Genomic DNA, 21,743 nt, shown 5'->3' on the forward strand with positions numbered 1-21,743 from the left:
ATTTCTGATTAAATATACTTAAGTTTCTAGAAATAAAACATTTTCAAGCTTCCTCTTTTACTTAAAGAGGAAATAATTCCCTCCTATATGGCATTAATAGGGATAAGGTAAGAATCATTTTGCTTCAATAGAAACAGTTTAGCACAGCAGGAAAAGAATTTAACTTTAGTCCACTTGTCTGTTAGCTTAAGGACAGTCATGCTGCCTGCCAATTCAAAAACCCAACATACAATGTAAAAATATATTCATGTGTCATTTCAGACTAAAACTGGCATAGGCTTTCTGTTTGCAATCCCTGCTTTTTCAGCTTGGGAATATACTGGTTATTTGGTTGCTAGATCATCAGCATCTTTGTGATTTTTTTTTTTTTCATCTTTGTGATCTTAACTAGAAACTTCAGCAGCATTTGCTTGGTTCCTTTCTCCTCTTCTTGATTCACAATTTCTGAAGCCACTTGATCCAAGTCTACTTCTAGAAGTCTATATTTCCATTAGCATCTGATTTACCTATTCAACATGGAGCTCCTCTAAATGCACTTCAGTATTGCCATCAGTTTAAATTTGACCTATTTCCAGATAACTTACTTAAATCTGCCTTGGAAGCACACCCATGTGTGAATCATGCATGTGGGCATCCTGCAACAGTTCTAGATATATCTCTTCTACAGCCACTTGTGCTAAGTCCAGCTACACCTGAAGCAGTGGCAGTACATGTACATTCTTGAGCTGATCTATTATAGCCATTGATGTCCAGGTTCAGTTTACAAATGGGTTTCTACTGAAAGAACTATTACTAGATGCTCAGGAATATTATAAGCGATGCTGAGATGAGATACTTATTTAATCCATTTCCTTGCATAAATCAAGAGTCACATAAAGTACTTGTGGTTTGGTAGGTTGGGTTATCTACAGTGTGTCTCACCAAGTGATCTTGAACTTGTCCCAGCTGTTGAACATTTACAAACCTGATGTTCATAAAGTTTTTTTCTCTTTTTTGTAGGACCCACTCCAGTTTGGCATGCTGTCATGTGACATTTGAGAATGCTATTTCTAGAAAACTGTGTGAGTTTAGATATTAAAACTGTTTGTTTGTTTGTTTTGGGGCCACACCCGGTGACACTCAGGGATTACTTGTGGCTATGTGCTCAGAAATTACTCCTGGCTTGGGGCACCAAGGATCAAACCCAAGTTCATTCTGGGTCAGCCATGTGCAAGGCCATTGCTCCACAACTGCGTTATCACTTTGCCCCTTAAAACCTTTTTTATCTGTCTTTTTTTCAAACTGTATGTTTTTAAAGATGCCTGTAAAATGTTCAGTGTTGAACTTCTACTGGGGAACGCCCTAATGCATCCTGGGCACCAACTTGCTCCAGGGTGAGTTTTTGTGATACCCTAACGACTTGGAAACAGCAGCAAATTGCTTTCAGGATGGGTTTCCCTGCCTTGCCACTCAACAGTGAGATGAAACCAGAAGATGCTCCTTGATGCCCTAACTTTGACATAGGATCTCTGCAAAGATCTTTAATTACTGAAACCCAACTGTGACAGCTGTAATCAAGGAGAACTTTTCATCGGACCATAAAGAAAGATTTTGGGGTTAGACAATTTAGTGTGCCTCGAGCCTATAGTTTGGCTTATGGCAGGATGCTTTATGGGTAGGAACATCCTCTTTTTAGGTCAAAGGTTTTTCTTTTTATTTTCCCCAACTTTTGCTGTGCTTATGCAAAAAACTGCCATCCATTTTTTATTATCTTTTAGATAGGAACTCATACCTTTCTCATAGAACTTTGGAGCATAGATTATTTTGTTTTACCTCATATTTCTGCATTTTTCTATAAAATTAAGAAGGAGGGAAGTAAAGAAAGGATGGGGTTCAGGGTCAAGTAGTCTCTGGAACATTGGTAGAGATAAGAAAGGACAGAACTAAATACCCAAGACAAAGTCAACAACAATAGAATAAAGAGACCCAAACTATAATAGTCTAAACTAAAAATGGACCTATTATACTGGCATGCTAGGGGGTAAAGTGTGATGCTATAGGATTCACTCTGTGAACTTTGGTCAACACTGGTGGTAGGATTGATTCATTTTATGTCTGAAGACCAACAATGAAGAACTTTGTAAATAACAATGATTTCAACAAAATAAAAAAATTATCAACTATTAAAATGCCAAAAATATTTTATGTAAGAATGAAGGGAAAATAATAAATGATAGACATTTTTGTTTTGAAAAAATAAGCATGAGAAGATAAACAAAAGCTAATGAAATGGTTGCTTACATATTGGGTTTTAAGTAAAAGGAGATAAGTTTAGAGGGAATAAGTATAGAGGGTCTGAGAAAGGAATAAAATTTATTCTAGCAATATACTTTTAAAAATGATTTGAATTTTAAATCATGACAAAGTTATTCATATTGAAATATAAATTAAATAAACATGGACTAAAAGCCTCAGCTTGGATAAAAAGGGTAGCAAATGAACCCTCCTGTAGAGCCAATTGGCAGCAAAATTGCATAGAAAGAAGCAATTAAACCAAGAAACTAAACATAGAACTCTAGATGCAAAGTCTTTGTGGGATAATATCTAAGGGCAAAGGAGAATTACAAAGAAATGTAGATTTTGCTTGGTCAGTTTGTTGTTGGTTCTAGTATTGGTGCAAAAAATCTTACACTGGTTTGTGCAAATAGAGTAAATATTTTCAGAATAGATGCTGTTAGGATCCAAGATTTTTTATCAGGGGAACAAGACATACAAATATAAAATGGGAAGAGACGAAGATCTTGGATATATCAGCATGTTATATTTGAATAATTAGTATGAACTCATAACTTAAACACATATATCTTAGCTAAATTCAATGAAGAATGTGAATGGTAATAAACAAGTTGAATCTGGTTTATTTCATTGTCTTAGAAAAGAAAGTAATTGTTTAAAAACCAGTTGAGATATATCAAATGATTATAGTATCCAGCTTGAGCAAGTTCCTACATATCAATTAAGAAAACTTTGTGTATCAAAATAAAAATCTTAATAAATATTTTATTCCAATTAAATTAAAATATGCTAAATAAAATATATTTCTAAATTGGAAAAATTTGTTGTACATCATATCAATGAGTAATTAAACATTATCCCTGGGATAAAAAATAGTCTAACATTGTACACATCGTATTATGGTACACTGAGAAAGGTCTGACATCATTTTGCAATTGAAAATATTTTGCAAAATATTTTAACCAGAATTGAAACACAAGATCTCAGTCAGAAAAAAAATGGGTTGGCTGAAGAACTGACAACAAAACTTCTCTGGGGATGAAAAGAAACTCACTATTATGAAAGACAAAAAAGTGATAGAATTAAAAACAAAAGTGATGGAATTGTTTAGGAAAACTATGATAATAGATTGAGGTCTAAAAACAAAAACAATAGTAAACATTACTGAAATAATAATTGAATTCGAACATTTATTACATATTTAATAATATTTGGCACAACAACAAATTTCCTAAGTGTGATAATGCTTTGTGTATGTGAAGGGAAATGTGCCTTAAGAATACTTACAAATAATAATTAATATGATGAAACCAGAGGAAATGATGACCTACATATTCTTTTTTTTTCATATGCAGTGGTGCTCAGGGGCTATACCTGAATTTGTGTTCATGAGTGACCCTGGTAGTGCTTCTGAGACCATCTGCCTTACCTTCTATACTATCTCTTTTTCTGCTGCAGCTTCAAATATCTTGGAAGAATAAATGATATATAATGTCTGTTTCTACCAATGAGAGGATAAGTGAACTTAAACACAGTGTTATTTGAGTCAATGGGTAATGGTGCCCTTCACTAAAATAGTGAAGTACATACACTGATATGAGATATTGTGTAGCAAATTTATGAAGAAACTTTATATACTATTACAAAGTCTCATCCAAGAAGAATGTAATGGTTAATAGGTACAGAGGAAGCAACTAAAGTCACTGTGGAAGATGAAATTTCTCAATAGTGAGATGATTTGGGACAAAGAATAGGCCACTGGAAAACATCTGTGTTCCTTGAGTGCTTGGTTATTATATCATCATTCTCCTTCCACAGGGGCCTATTCCTGAGTTTCTTCAAAGAACATAGTTACACTATCACTTGGAAAAGTACTTTTCCTATAGTCAATGTCTCCCCAGGAAACAGAATTCATTGAGATGGCTTGCAACTTTAATGAAGGAATTACTTTCGGGTGTCAGAAGAATTAAGAAAAGAAAAATGTTGAAGCAACCAAATGGGACTATTGATGGGGGAAGGATGGAGGTGGGCAAGGAGAACTAGTGTGAAATCTAGAGACTAGTGTGAATGGAAGCTTTGGAAAAGGAACTGTTTAGTGGCAAATGAAAACTTCCCTAGAGGAAAGAATATTGCTGCTTCCAGAGAAACCTGGAAAAAATGCCTCTATCTCTCACAAGTTCAAATTTAAAAAAATTTCATATGGCATAAAACTTATTGTAAAATAATATACTATTCTAAGATTAAAATATATTCACCAAGTTCTTGAACCATCACATTATTTTTTATTACACCCTTTTATAACTACCATTCGTGGTCACCTTCCTTCAGCTCCTGCCAACTACAAATATAATTTGTCTCTGTCATTTAATTCTTCTGAATATTTCCCATGAAGAGCATCATGTATATTTTTTAAAAGTGACACTCATTGGTGCTCAGGGCTTACTCCTGATTCTGCACTCAGGGATCACTCTAAGTGGTAAATTGTACCTGAGTTGAACCTTGAGACAGTACTCACTCACTCTAACCCTAAATTCATATAATTTTCAAGAGTCATAAAATGTGGCCTGTGAGTCTGATACTTTCATCTAGTATAATATTCTCAAATTCATCTGTGGTGTACTATGAATCATAATTTTCTTTCTTTCTTTCTCTTTTTGGGTTTTGGGGTCACACCTGGCAACACTCAGGGGTTCCTCCTGGCTCTACGCTCAGAATTTGCTCCTGGCAGGCTCCTGGCAAGGCAAATGTCTTACCTCCATGCTATCTCTCCTTCATTTTGGTTTATGAATGACTTATATTCCATTGTGTGATTGTGTGAATATTTTATACTTTTATTTTTATCTAATCATCAGTTTATGCACATTTTGATTGCTTTCACTGATTTCCTGCTGATAACAGGACCTCAAGGTCAACTCAACCATTGTAGAGTCTTTAATAAATGTGGACACATCCTTTATATAGGTGTGGTTTTTTAGATCATTGTTTTTCAATAGTGCTGTATACCCTGACAGAACCAAAAATATCCAAGGGGGACAAAAATGAAAAGCATGTAAGTTGGATCACACATATAGGATAAGAAACAGGAGAGAAAACACACAACCAAAATATTTATGGACACCCTTTCTCTTTCTTAGAGAGATTATGGACTTCATAATATGGATATTCAATTTTGGACCTATTTCAGAATATTTGTCCTCAGAAGGCCTGAAGATCAAACTCACAGCATTTTATGTAAAGTATTTTTTTGGAGAATTGAAGGTCATTATGAAAATGTGTGGCTCCTCCATCAAATCTTCCCATAAAACCAATATGCCTGTGGGTGGAAAACTTTTAGTTTAGCAGAAGGAGGAACTTTGATGTGGTTTGCAAATTTATCAGGTTCTAGAAAAACAATCACAAAGGTACCACTTAGCCAAACCCTTTAATCTCTCTATTCCTCGAGTCCCATAACCTCCTTTCCCCTTTCTGATGAAAGAAGTATATATGCCAGTGTTCATGTAGATAGTGAGATTCACCAAAATCATTTTATATTTGGTGATTTTTCTCAGGTTTCTGAGTGGATTCTGATGTTCTACATAGCTCACAAAAGTAAATATCAATATTCAGCTTGGTGAGGGCTGGGAATACTTTGTTGATTTCTGGTTTCTAGAATTCCCTCAGTCCTTGAATCATTCAGTTGCTTTCATTCTACTCCCACTCTATTCAGTGTTGGGAGGAACTTTAAGAAGAAACCAGGTTCTCAGCAGAGTTGTACATAAAGATAATGCTGACACAAAGGAAGTTGGGATATGAGTGAAGCATACATACTGAGGGCTTCCGGATTTCTGGAGGTGAGGTGGTGAGGTGGTGGATATAGTTTTTTCTTCTGCAAATTTCTATTTTTCTACAATTCATTTTAACCCCTACTCTTTTTAGGCATTCTGATTTCCTGAAATCTCAACATTTGACATTCACTTGAATTTGTTTTGCCAGTTGTTAATTAAACAAGACGATCACTAGATTGAGGTGTCTTTAATGCTTTAGTAGCTTACATTAGCAAACCAAAGCTTAAAGCTTGTAATGCCCCAAGGTTAAGAAATTGAGACCTAAGGACTAGCAAAGCAATCACTAAAAGCCAGCTAGGCTTTCCCAAATATGAAACTGCTTAAGTCATAGCCAGCAAAACAATTTTCTTGCTTACTTCAGTGTACTTTCTATAAATGTTTCAATAAGTCTTTCTACCAAATCTATCTCCTGTTAGTGGAGCTCTCCTAACCACTTTAGCTGTGCAATTTGACTAGGTTATTGCTTTGAATAAATTCTAAAAAATGTACTATGCCTCAGTATGTCTTTTAAGACTAGAATTCCATATTCCAAGCATTTCTCACTTTGCTTCTAGCCATTAAGTTTTACCTTTTTATAGCCTGATGGATAGTGAAGAAGGTAAGGTGTTTGCCTTGCAAGTAGATTATTCTGGTTCTATTTCTGGCACCACATACTGCCAGTAGTAATCCCTGAACAGCACCAGGTATGGTCAAATATGTCCCTAATGTATCAGAAAATTAAGCTAACATATGGATATATTCTATGATAAATATTATCAAAATATATTACTATAATTTATTCTAGATAGCTATTTTAATTAGGGAGGTGGGATGGGCCACATATTGTAGCACTTAGAGCTTAGTCATAATTTTGCTATGCTAGAGTGATCACTCCTATGTGGTATCAAATCTGTGTTGGCTATATGCAAGTTGTACTATCTTTCTGGTCCCAAGGAATCCTTCATTTCTTTTGTGTTTTGGGGATACCAGTCCCAATTGTGCTCAGAGCTTGCTACTTACTCTATTCTTAGAGATCACTACTATTGGGTTTGGAGAACCATAAATAGTATTGGAGATCTAAGCCAGGTCAGCAATATGAAAAATAAGCACCTTACATGAACTATTTCTCCAGCTCAGTATATAGTACACACTTTAAAAAGCATAACATTTAAAAGCATTATTCAAACTTCTTGTTAACCCTGTGAAGTGAGTTTATTGTGCCTACTGAATAAACTTAGTTTTTCACAAAAAATGATTGGCATAAAGACTTGAATCTAGACAACCAGATTTCAAAAACTTAAACATACATCTTACAACAACTTCCACAGATAAAGACAATTCAAATGGAACAATTCATGTCATGGACAGTGTGGTGTGAATTTAAGCATTTAGTTGTATGTATACTGTTTTGATTTTTAATTTGATTTTTAATTTCTAAATTATTTAATTTGATTTTTTAAATTCAAATGATTATAATTACTATTTTCATTTAGATGACTGAAATGATAAAGGAAACATAAAACCTTTCTTTGCTGATGGCTCACATTCCAGAAAGAAGCAATAAAAAACACTATTCAGCTGAAAATGACTTTCATGCATCTTGGAGTTAGTGAGTATTAAAAGTTGGGTATTTCATGATAAATGTCTGGTTAGTATAAATAACATAATAACTCTGCAGAAAAGTGGAGAATACCCTTATACTCTTCCTTTTCCCGTTATATGTTGTGAGTCATCATGGGGCTAAAGGGAAACATATGGTAAGGTTTGAAGGGTTTGATATCTTTGGGGATGATATTTATGAGTACTTTGATTTTAATAAAATACCAGGTCAGGGATGTGGTAGGCAAAAGTCAGGAAATTAAAAGTCCTGGCTAGTCATATAGGAGAACAGCTAAATCCTGACTAACTGTGAATGGGGTATCTGTACAGGTCAAGAACACCTGACTTCTTTTACCAATTATGCAGCTGGACAGAAAACTAAGGGTAGGTAGATTAGAAATGAACTGTTCTCTGTCTCCTCCTATATATTTATGAGATTCAGGTTCAGGCAGAGAAAGAATAATATGGTTGAATTTACCTGTGAGTGTTACTGAGGAATCAAAAGCCAAATCAGGGTAATAATTACTTACTTATTAGTTATAGCTCTTTCATCTACTGATGACTAATGTTGGTAATTAATTGAGTTGGCCAAAAGTGACCTTGATTTTCAAATTAGGTTTGAAGTAGTCGAAAGACAGATTTCTGGGTTAGCACATAGATTGTGTAAATTTTGGTCATATTTCTTCAGATGTCCCCATAAACAGTGCCAGTAGTATGTAGGTTATAATGCTTTGTTGTTTTTCATTAGACGGTTTTATTTTGCAATATTTTTCTTTTTTTGTTTTTTTTAATTATCTTTATTTAAAACACCGTGATTACAAATATGATCGTAGTTGTATGATTACAGTCATGTAAAGAACAGCCCCCTTCACCAGTTCAAGATTCCCACCACCAATTGCCCAGATCTCCCTCCTCCCCACCCCACCCACACCACCATTTGAGGCAGGCTTTTTATTTTCCTCATTCATTCACATCGTTATGATAGTTTTTAGTGTAGTTATTTCTCTAACTGCACTCATCACTCTATGTGGTAAGCTTCATGTCATGAGCTACACCTACATGGGTAAATGGGGGGAAATAATGGTTGGGACTGAGGCAGTAAAAGATTAGAAATGATTAGAAATTAGGTCACAATATAAGATGGATATTATACATATATAAACTATATGCATATAATACTATCAATATATATTGTACACGTGGGGACACTAGCCCCCGCATGGTTTTTGAAATGGAGACCAAGGAGAAAAATTTCCAGTGACTGTCCCAACATAAACCAGTACTGCAACAGCCTGCCCTCCTTCAAAAGCACATTCCCATTAGTGTAGGGAGAGGTAGGGGAAAAGCCTGATGACTCCTATAGAGTTCACCTGGACCAGCGCCCAGGGAAGAAATATTTCTCAATTTTCATATTTCTTCATTGTCTTTTAAGACTGAGCAGTATCTCCTATATATTTAGGAAGTGGTAGAGAGATTCAGTGATATTGCATTCAGGGATTCAGGGAAGAAGTCAGTCATTGATAAGAAGATTGGGACCTATTGTCAGAAATCCACAAAAGTATTCAGCACATAGCAGAGTTGGACATCAACCTTGATTTGTTGACTTCTTACAAAACAGTGGTCCCTGAACTAAGTTTGTAGGCAAGAACTAAATACAAGGCATAACAATATGTCTGACCATATTTATTTGCTGTGGAACAATCAAAATCCCATTTTCTTTCCTCACTAAAGTCATTGTGGTTTCTGGTATTTAGAGAAAAGATGCTTGCAAGTAGCTTATTATGCAAAGTTCAGAAGGCTCAAGTGCATCTAAAAGTCTCCATCTAGTTAGATTTTGATGGGTTAAGTGAATCAGGAACATAAGGATTAAATTTCCTCTCTAATACACTGGGTTTTAAATGAAGGGGAAAAGGTGCTTGGGGCACAATGCATTTATTTGCCAAAACTTAAACATTCAAAAATAGTTCAAGATGTCTCAGTAAATCCATTTAGCCACCAATCCCCCTCTCACTGGAAGAATATTCATGCTTATAGGTACATAAAGAAATGATGCTTCATCTTTTGGAATGCAAGGTTCAGATATTCTAGTCTTTTGTATAGTTAACCAAACAAAGTAAAATGGCAAATTATTGTTGGAGACTCTAAAGCTTGATGAATATATGACAAGACAAAAAGTTGTGCTAAAAACTCTCAAATGTGGTATTTTATCTCATGCACTGAACAAATTAATTAATATATTTTTAAAAATTTACCACGAAGAAAACTGACATTAGAAAAGATGGACTTACCATAGATATCACATGTCAAGTGTCCCAGAACTGGACTATAAATGTAAACTTTATGATTCATATGCACATGAGAAGGTAAGTAGGATCATACACTTTGCATTTCTCTACAAAATACTTTCACTGTTTTGTAGGAAGATTATTTCTAATGGTGCCACTGCAGAAGAATGGGCCTTTAAAGAATAGAGAAAAATAGAGCTCTGTATTTCTGATGTATCTGATATTTGCTAGACTGGGTGATTCTCTCAGGAACTTCATTTTTTTAACCATTTTTACTGTGTAGCAGCATTTTATTAGTTATGTGCTTTATAAAATAAGATTATATTAGAGGACCTAAGAGATAGTACAACAGATAGGGTGCTTGACCTGTATGTGGCCAACCTAGATCCATTTATCAGTGCTACATAAAACATTTAAAATCCACTAGGAGTGAGGACAGAGCTGAGAATAAATCTTGAGTACTTATTCAGCTGGGAGAGGCCCCCAAATTAACAATAACAACAATAAACCAACTATATTAGAATTAGTTATTAACACAACTATATATAATTGATTAATTGTAAAGCATTATTTTCAAGTATATAGTCAAACAGGATCTTATTTCCGAGTATCATTACTGATGTTGAGACTTTTTAATTGTGTAACCATAGACAAGTGCCTGTAAATATGGAGGATTCAACCTCTTGGTTCTTGAAATGAAGAATTGAGTGAACTATAAGTCTTGGCCTCTAGCATCCATATTTGCAAGGATCTATGGAGTTTCTGCTTATTATTCAAATTGAGTCTTTGATGTACCTGAGGTGACAAACTAAAATTAGAAGGATTACTACTCAGTGATGTTCTTGGGGCAACTGGACAGATAGTAAATGGGGGGAAACTGCCTGACTTCATTAGCATTTATTAGATTTTCCATTCTCCTACGCTATATTGTGACTCTATATAGAATTTCTCATTGTCAGTTCTCCAAAATTACTACTCATTCAGTTCTCGTGAAAGTTTGTCAAAATGGAATTTAAATTTATCTTCTCACTGGAACATTTATTCTAATAAGTAGAATCTAAAGATTAAAAAATGTCTACTAGATTTTAGGAGGTTGTTTTACTAGTATGCTAAATAATGAAGGAAGTAAGTCAAAAACCTCATTCATTGAGGAGTCAGCAAATAAAGAAACCCAGGAAACTACAGGGAAAGCAACTTTATTGAATTTACTCATTTGTCTTTTTTCTTTTCTTTTTTCTTTTCTTTTTTTCTTTTTTTTTTTTTTTTTTTTGAGAAGGGGCCCCTGGTGGTGCTAAGGGTTTACTCATATCATTTCTCAAGGGACTATGTGGTGCTGGTGATGAACCCTAGGACTTCTGCAGACCAATCATTTGAACTACATTTTTGGTGCTGGGAACTCCTTTAAGGGAGACATCGGCAAAATGGAGCACCACCATGTCACCAACTGATGCTCATGAGCTATTCTGCTGCATAGGTTCTTCTTCTGCTCCAGTTTTCAGAGTTGGTCAACCTACTCAAAAGTTTCAGATCTTAATTATTTATGAAACCTTCACTGGCTAGATATCTTACCACAGTACTTGTTTTAGACTTGCTTGCCTGTCACATGACAATATCTGAAAGTTGACAGTCTGATTCACTCTGTTCCTCATCCTCATTTGCTAGAAAATAAATATAAGCAAAAAATTTGGGGCGGGGGAGGTCTTCCAAATTTTTCCCAGGAGGCTATCTGGTGCTGTGGATTGAGTAGGTTGACTTGAACATGAACCCCTGGACTACCTATCTGGCCCTAGCAGGACATTTAATCCCCTATGCTTCATTTTCTTCACCTGCAAATTATTTCTGACATAGACATCCCCTTAATGCATTATCTGTCTTAAAAGTAAGTGAATTAAAATGTTGTTTAACTCTGCCTGGATCCTAATAAGTTGTGTGAATGTGTATTCTCATTGTTGTTAGGATGCAGTTTGCCTCTGCAACCTGGGTTCAGGTAGGCTAGCCTACACACCAAAATGCAACAGGAAATGACCATTTCATTTGTATACTTGTATGATGCTCAGATGAAACAAAGACTTGATGATTTGAAATATCCCCCATCCTCTCATTTAGAGGAATAAGGAGAAAGTCTATTAAATTCTCAACTTGCTGTGACTGGGTGACTGATGGGGAAGAGCCCAGAATTGCTCCTTCCCCAACTCTACCCTGTTTTAGAGCTGTGTAGAGGGAGCTTCCTGTTCTTGCCATGCTCCTTTTTTTTTTTATCTCAAGACCATGGCTTTTATGTGGTGCTTATCTTTATTGTTTTCTCTTGGCGTCCTGAGGGGCACCAATGTTGGTTGAAATACATACTGCTTTGCAGCTGCCCACGGCTACCTGGGCATTTTTAAAGATATCTGGTGAGCAGTGAGGGATGAAAGCTAGAAGCGATGGATAAAATCTTCCAGTCAGCAGATTCACAAGAATCAGATAACAAGAGAGGGACACTATTCTGGTGCTCAGAGATCCCTAGAAAACCCACGCCAACTATTTGTCCATAAATAGGAGCCCTGGGAGGGAGGCAGAAGAAACCACAGTCAAACCTGTAATAATCCCCTTATCAAGCTCTCACCATCACAGAAGATGAGGCAACACTGCTGCCTTTCTGCAAGGTAAGCCTGGTGTAAGTGTGTGCAGACAGGCAAGCATTTGCACATGCGTACAAGCACACACGTGCTCACACTAGCTCATTCTATAATGACCTCCTCAGAAAAAACTCCTCCACCATCCTTCTCAGTCACAGTGCTGGAGCAATTAGGTAGGACTTGGGCAGAATGATTCATGCCTCAATAAATTCAATTTCAACAAAACATAATTATGGTGAGTCACCTAATCATTGCAGCTGTAATCGCGGCCCACCCCTCCAGAAGTCAAAACAGTTGAGGGCATTCAGCAAGGGCGTCTGTTCCCTCATTATGACCGAAGCCTCCATCTTTAGCCAAGCCAACATACTTGGGATTTCACTTTCTTTCTAATTTTTGAAATTGCAGAGCTGTTTAGAAACATAAAGCTTAACCCAGACTACACTGCAGTCTTGTAAATACCAAATCAGCCTAAAAAAATAAGACCTAACAAATCTGGTTGGATCTGTGATCTTAACCATCTATTTCTCAGTAGAATAGTAGTGTTGGATTTTATTTCCATATATGTCTTTGTATAATCAACTATTTCTATGTATTTCATTAAAATGACACATTGTATTCTCCTATAGTTGGTGAGCATGTATAGCATCATTTATGTAGCATTTGCAAGTAGGTTTCTTTAATTCTATGAAATTTATTTACATACCAGCCTAGTTTTCTCATAATAATTCCATTTAGAATTACATGTTCGCAGGTCAAAATATGCCTTTTATCTATTTACTTCTTAATGAACAATTACTGTTTTTCCAAACATGTTTTATTATAAATGATACCACTATATATAGTCTTATGGTGACATTTTTTGTGCATGCCGATTCCCTCTGGAATTACCTAGGATTGAAGTTGCTGTGTAATTTGAGTTTCTGTTTTGCCAGCTTCACTAGATGCTGTCAGATTGCTTTCTAAAGAATTTGCATGGTTCAGGACAATTGAATAGCAGCTAGGGCACTTGCTTTGTAAGAGGTCCATCTGGGTTTGATCCCATTTCCCAAGCCCCACCAGGAGTGATCCCTGAACATAAAGCAGTCAGAAGCCAAGAACATTGCCAGGTGTGACCCAAAAACAAACAAACAAAAAATGATAACAATTTGCACAATCATCAGAAATTAACGAGATCCTGTTGTTATTGCATTCTCACCAATACTTGGAAATTTCAATCTTTTGTACTTTTGTGTTTGGTGAGTGAGGATTGTTTTCTCATGTAGTTTAAACTTACATTTTCTTAATTATTAATAAGATCAAGAATCTTTTTATTGACTAAAAATCATGTGAGTTTCTTCTCTTGCAAATTTGCTGATCATATACTCTACTATTGTGTTTATTATTTTTCTGGGGCTGTGTTTTTTGATACTTTAGGTCCATTTCAAGTCTAGCAATTGATAACTTATCTGCCTATTTTATTAAGTGATATTTTCAAGATGTGATTCATCTAAGTTGTAAGCTATAATGGTATAAAATCATTCTCAAATTCACTCACTATATTATTTCTGTGGATTTATGTTGGTCACCCATGTTTAGTAGGACAGGCCATAGGCAGAAAATATCAGAAGGAAGCCCTGGCTAAAAAAAGGTTGAGAAACTGTGGATTAGATCATTGTTTTTAGGATTTTCTTCGTTTTTGCATCTGAAACTTTGTTTTCCTCTAGATAATACTTTATTTCATCTTACAAGTTTTCATGCTGAATCCTCTTTAACATTCACTTCAAAATATTTTTTAATTTCCCTTGTGATTCTTAGTGTGGACTCATAAATTAAATAAAGATATGGCATTTCATTTCCAATTTATATTTATTTGGAAAGATATCTATTTATGGGATGGTAGGACATACTATGTGATTACAATCTTTTAAAATTTATTGACACTGTAAGTGATTTATCTTGGTTATTGTACCATGAGAATTAAAAAATGTAATGTGCACATGTTGGATAGCACTTTATACAGGGAGATGAGTACTGATTTCATATAATCTGGTTGTTTTATTGTTGCTGAGAGAACGGTACGATAATCCACTATAATCATGAAATTGCCTAGTTTTTTCTAATTGTCTCAATATAATTTATTAAATTCTCTTACTAGGTGACAACGTATTTTGAATGATTGCCTTATAGGGGAATTATTATAATTTTACATCTGGTTATATTTTGTCTTACAGTTTATATGTACAGTCATGCCAGTCTCCTTACATTTTCTATATGCATGGCATTGGTATTCTTTTTTGTACATTTTGAAATTGCTTGTGGTCTTAAAATTGTGTCTTATAGGCAGCATACTTGAATAATTATTTTTAAAAACCTACTCTGGTGTTCTCCTTTTTTAATGTTTAGAACATCAAAATTTACTCCAGGTACTAATAGAGCTAATTTGGATCTATTATATTAGTATCTTGTTTCTTGCTTTATTTTTAGTTGGTTCTTCTTTTTATGCCTTATGGATTTTTAAAATATTTTTAGCATTGTTTTAATTTAATTTTAATTTAATAGCTACTGCTATTATATCTCTTGGTGATAATATTGCCTATTTATAAATAACAAATTAACAGTCTACTAAGGGATATATTACTACTCATGGAAAGTAGAAACCAACAATTTTATAGGCTCTGTAACTCCATACCCAGCATCTATCATAGTTGTCAGATATGAATATTAATGTAAAGTTAAATTACTATATTTTTGTTAAGTAATCTGTATTTTAAAGATCTTAAGAAGAAAAGGTAATAGTATTTTATATATACCCACATGTAATAGCTTTTGTTGTATCTGTATGGGGAAGCAGGGCTATAGTTCCAGTCATTCAGTCAAATGCCGATCTGGGGCTGCGATGAAGTGATTTTTGTGGATAGAATTAAAGTCCCTAATTATAACCAGTTGACTGTAAATTAGCCAAAAGGGATATTATTCTGGGTTTGAGCTTTACAAGACGACTTAGCTTTTCCCTAAATCAGAGACTCCAAACTCATGAGATTTTTGACTATTTACTATTTCCCCTTCTTGAGTATGGCCCTAGTCAGACACTGTCATTTATTGTAATAATTTTTATTCTGTAGTCCTATATCTATTACTATTTGATATATATAATTAACTATATGTGAATATTAATCTATTATATATTTCTCTATATATAATAAATATATTTTAGTTGAGCAATTCATCAAATAAAAGATATTTATTATTTACCTTAGAGCAAGTTTGTTAACAATAATACTCTTAGATTTTATTCATCTTTATTTTGTCTTTATTTCTGAAAATTTTTTGCTGGATATAAAATTTTGAGTTCATAATATTTTCCTTACAACACTTTAAAAAAACTGTCCTTCTGTGCTCCCTTCTCTGTAGTTTCTGATGATAAATTTATTGTTATTGGAATCATCAATCTTTAATAAGTAATGTATCATTTTCCTTTAACTGCTTTCAATATCTGTTCTTTGCTCATAAATTTTCCCAATTTTATTACATGTGTTGGAAGTGTTTTCTCTGAATTTATGAAATTCATCATTGAAGTTTAATGAATTGCTTGAATTTAGCTTTTGCTTCATTTGGAAATGTTCTGGTCATTATTTTCTTTAATATTTATTTTTCTTTATTCTCTATCCCCTTCTCTTTGTTTGTGATGTAGTTTTGATTACTGGAGATTCAACACTTTTTATAACTGTGGTGCTTGCACATCTAGCTGAGTTGCTTGGCAGTAATCATGCATCAGGTTGTGTTGGCTGCAGTGCTCACTGAGTCATATTTGTTTTTTCTGGTGCTTGCCTGAAGTTGCACACTCTCTCCGGTTGAAACAAACACATTCTTATTGCTGAGATATACACTCTACTTGGACTTTGTGCCTCAATATCTTTTTATTTGTGGCACTTGCCCTGGACATACCCTTCTATCATGCTTAACACATATGGCTATATGTGTTAGAAATCATCTGTTGTGTCAGAAATCATACACAACAAAGCTCCAATAGCAAAATGTCCAGATTTGTTGCTCACACATATGGTGACAATGAGGTTTGAATTTGTGACCATATGCCTATAAGGCAGGAATTCCAAGTCATTACACTATTTCTCCAGGACCCCTTTAAATATTTATTTTACCCCAATTGTTTTCTCATTTTCTCCTGAAAATTCAATTACAGGCACTGTAGAACATTGGATGGCTGTTTTAGTTGTTGTTTTCTTTACTTAATCATATTTGGATACATATACATATAATTATATATAATGTAAATATTTTTAAATTATATGTTTGCAATAAATGTTGCTAATATATTACTAACCTTTCAAGGGTATCTTTTATTAGCATGTTTTATGTTTATTTTAATGTGAGTGAATTTATCAGCCACTTTGTAGTTGCTTTAAAAGTTTTGTGTGTATGAATTGAAAAATTCTTTTCTACTTTAAGGTTTTTAAATGAGATTGTTTTTTAAGTTTCCTTCTCCATGTCTATATATAGTAAAAATCAACATTAAACACACTTTTGTATAAGGGAAGTTGTAGGGAGTCAGAGGTGTTTTTTTTTTTTACTTTTGCATATTAATAGTCAATTTCTCAGTGCCTATACTCTCCGCTGATCTTCAATGTCAACCACATTTTATATCTTATATTCAAATATAAGAATCTGCTTGTTTCTTTACAAAAGTCCTCCCCATTATCAGAGAAAAGAAATGATCAAGAAATTCTTTTTGACATCCAACCAATGCCCCAAGTCAGGGCAAGCCAGCTGGATTTAATTTCCTCAAGACCACCAAATTGGCCCTCCCAGAATACTCTTTTAATTTATTTATGATTTTCCAAAAAAGAAATTGAAGGGAGGGAGAGGAGGTGGTCAACAAGTTAATGTAGTCTCTATGATGTATGAAGTCTGGGAGGGAATGGATGTTAATCAATTTGTTTTATAAACCACGTAGACCACGAAACTTATTAAAAATCAGTTGATCTTGAGAAATAACTCTTGGCTAAGTCTTTCCTGGTCATTTTTCTAACTAGAACAAACTATTCCACATGAATGCCAACTGTGAATGCTCTGGTGGAAATAGAGGGATTTAGACTCATCAAATTAAACAGTATTTCAAACTCAGGCCATGCCTTTGCTGTTAGGCAGAAGTCCTTCTCCAGCCCTTCTTAGTAAGGAGTGAATAGCTACAAGGAAAAAATCTTCAAGCTCCTTCTCTATATTGAGTCATATTCCCAACAGAAACCACTTAAAGGCATGACTTATGTTTGACTAGCATACCTAGTGCTTGTGATAATGCCCTTTATACTTGAATGTTTTGATCACCTAGTAACTGACTTCAGAGATTGGTTATTCTGAGTCTGATGCCTTAGTGTTTAACCTACTTTTTTCTTTTCTGTTCCAATAAGAATGTTAACCAAGTCTTCCTCTTCCTATTGGGCATTACCATGATAGATTGCTTTAGGTGGTTGTGTACCTTTTACCAATAAACTAATGTGAAAGATTTCCTGAGAAATGTACTGTCCAACTTTTATTTTTGCCAACAAGCCTTTGAGTTTAGCCACCTCTATTATACATGCACTTAATTAGAATTCGTGCTTTATTTTTGTCTTCATCAAATTTCCCCTGAATCTTTATATCTTTATAAATCCCTTCTTTGCCTTCTCCAGAAGATAAAGTATCACCTTTCATTTTTCTTTTTTGATTTCTGAATGAAATACCCCAAAGGACCACTTTTAAAACACACAATTATACTCCCAAGCTGGCTCCAGAGGGAGGCTTAGGGTGCGGGCTTTGAACTTCTAGCCTTCCTGCTTGGGAAGGATCTCCTTCCTTCCTAGGAGCCGGGAGTCTCGGCCAGCATGGGTTTTGGCAGACCTTCATTGTGCCGAAGGCCTTTTTAACCTGGCCTAGGGCTGGGGTACAGGACTTGGGGCACCCCAGCACCCCTCTACCTCTTTCCTCCGGAGCTCCAGGGCTTCCCTTGGGCCACATGCCTGGGCAAGCCAGCAAGGTGGGTTCCTGGGAGGAGCTAATGGGGTATCTTAGGCTTTCCCCACTCCCAAGCTGGCTCCAGAGGGAGGTTTAGGGTGCAGGCTTTGAACTTCGGCCTTCCGGCTCGGAAAGGATCTCCTTTCTTCCTGGGAGCTGGGAGTCTCAGCCAGCATGGGTTTCGGCAGACCTCCGTTGTGCCAACGGCCTTTTTACACTTGGAGGAGCTTAACTGGGGGTGGCAGATAGTTGCTCGGCTGTACTCAGGCTGTCACTGGTAATTTCATACCAGTCTACATGTTTCACCCCTGTGCGCACAATATATATTAATAGTACTCCATATCCTTAAGATATGTTTTTATGTATGCAAAATGTCCATTTTGTATTCTGCTCTTATCATATCCCTACAAAACTCATTTTTACTCTTGAACTCTCTCACCCCAAACTATCATTATTCCACATTTACCCTTTTTAACTTCAGCACTGCACCATCCAAAATCACAAACCAACGTGGTGCACTGGATTTAACACCCAGTCTTCTATTTCAAAAGCAAATATGCCCTTTGAATTTTTTATATCTATTTTCTTTGACAGCTATAACTCTTACTTAATATTCTCTTATATAATGACGATTTTTCCTACTTTTTTTTATCTTTTCTTTGTGAACTGATCAATAAGGAATTTGGTGAAAGATTCCCTCAATTTATCGCTTATGTATGAACCAAGTCACGGAGATTGTAGAACTTATCCTTGCAGCCCCTATATTTACCAATAATGCCACGTGGCATTATTCCTTTTTTTGCATAAGCACATTAAATGGTGAAATTCTATACATACAAATAAGTTCTTATCTAATAGAGATAGGAACACACAAAACTTGTAGTGCAATTGGACTCTACACCCTGAACATTGACATAATGACCTGGCACAGGCCTCAGAAGAATGGCATTTTCCATTCACCCCTGAACTAGGGAAGCCACCTACGAAACATCCAGCATTGTCTATAATATCACCTGGAAGCAATCCTCTACCAGGGAAGACCTTACCGCTGCTCTGACATCGACCTACTCAAAAGAGACTTCCCTTAACACTGAGAAGACATAACAATAATCATGTCCTGCTTACTGGATAGGGCTCTCTGCATTGCCCTTTAATTGTGAGGTGAAACTAGAGGACACTCGAAACCAGCCTGACTTCAATGTAGATTATGCAGAGTCCAGGATCTTTTGCCAACAACAGAGACTGTTTGAACAATAAAAAAGTAATGGCACTACAGACAAGGACTTGGCCAGGGGTCCTCAAACTTTTTAAACAGGGGGCCAGTTCACTGTCCCACAGACCATTGAAGGGTCTGACTATAGTAAAAACAAAACTTATGAACGAATCCTTATGCACACTGCATATATCTTATTTTGCAATGAAGAAACAAAACAGATACAAATACAATATGTGGCCCGCGGGCTATAGTTTGAGGACCACTGGATTAGACAAACTATTCTGCTGGAACCAAGAGCTGGTCTTATGCCAGGAAACTTCAGGGGTAGGGTATCCTTGTATTTATGCCAAGGCTTTTCCTTTCCATGTCACCCATATTTTGGTGGGCCTTTGCAAACAATAATTGCCACTCTAACACTGTTTTTACTTTGCTCCTTTGACTCTAAATCTTAAATAAAAAAAACCTACTTAAACTTTTGAGGTTAACATAAACTAATATGCATATGCATGGAAATGTAAAAAATACTATGCCTTCAATGTTTCAGGAGTTACACAAATATCATGGCTTTAAATTGCTTTGTGTACGACTAAGAAATGTTATAATGTATACCTGAAGACTTGAGGGACAAAGTAATTGTACATGGGTTCTGTTTTATTTCTTCTTAATGTTCCTTGACTTTATGTTCAAAATTAAGGTGTCAGCAAGGGGATTTCTTCTGAGAACTCTGTTTATTGGTGATTGTCCTCCCACAATAACTTTACCTTGTCCTCTTTCTTTGCATCATTGTTCTCATAATTAAAATAAATAAATAAATAAATAAATAAACAAAAAAAACACACAATTATATGCATACATAGGAGTGTGCATGCATGTACACATATAAATAGGCCTAAGTCTTCTAAATCTTCCCGTTAAGACTGTCTTTTGTTCATCACTTGATGCTAGTCAGTCAGTTAGTTAACTGCCTTTTTAGACAGAGAACATCTACCCACATGCTGCTGAACTGACTGAGGCACTATAAAAAGTGATGGAAAATAGGAAAATGAGAGGTTTAAATTATAGAACAAGCACTGTCTCATCTTTCATAATTTTCCCCTTCAGTCAAAAGGGCCATAGTCTGAATGCAGTGCTCTATCAGAGAAATTCCTGGCCCAGAAGGCATGTGTTCTGAATTTTTTTCTCACATGTTGGTGACTAAAGGCAAATCATTGTCTTGGCTCTCAATTCTATTGTCAACAACAATAAATTATCACAAACTTAGATGATGATAGAGGATAATCATTGAGGATAAGTGAGGTAAAATAAAACCTGGTGGGAGGGGTGCTGGAGCGGTGGTGCAAGTGGTAGGGTGTTTGCCTTGCATGCAGCTAACACAGGATGAACCACAGTTTGATCCCCCAACATCCCATATGGTTCCCCAAGCCAGGAGCAATTTCTGAGTGCTTAGCCAGGTATAACTCCTGAGCATCACTAGGTGTGGCCCAAAAACCAAAAAAAGAGGAAACTTGGTAGGTTCTTTACTCAGTATTAGAATTTATTTTCCTCCTGCCATATTAGCCTATATAAGGGTGCCCAAATATGGTTGTACTGCAAATAGCATTTTCCAGAGCTCCTGATTTTTCCAGAGATCAGGATTATGGATTAGGGGAAGTGATGCCTTCTAAATAGTTCTAAGGGAGACAAGAGGACACTCCTGATAATCTTGGTCAGTTGGACTAATTGCTTCATTGCTAGAGTTCATAATACAGTACTGCCTAGGCCCAGAGGTCCTGGAAGCGCCATTGCCATCCATGGGGTCAAAGACTGAAACTGAGTCCTTGTACATTCAAAGTATGTGCCTTAACCCTTGAACGATCTCCTTGGCAACACTCTATGGATTATATTTTAAGAAGAAATTATCTCAACTTCTAAGTCTTGGCAATTGACACAGAAATTCAAAAACTAAACTTTCCATGGCCCT

General features: G+C 35.5%; 1 pseudogene; it reads right to left on the reverse strand.

Moving 5' to 3' along the window:
- Positions 1 to 257: 257 nt before the first annotated feature.
- LOC126001669 (zinc finger protein 131-like) lies at positions 258 to 18,459 on the reverse strand (annotated as a pseudogene).
- Positions 18,460 to 21,743: the final 3,284 nt, after the last annotated feature.

The sequence above is a fragment of the Suncus etruscus genome, chromosome 2 (assembly GCF_024139225.1).
Source record: "Suncus etruscus isolate mSunEtr1 chromosome 2, mSunEtr1.pri.cur, whole genome shotgun sequence".
Classification (NCBI taxonomy): Eukaryota; Metazoa; Chordata; class Mammalia; order Eulipotyphla; family Soricidae; genus Suncus; species Suncus etruscus.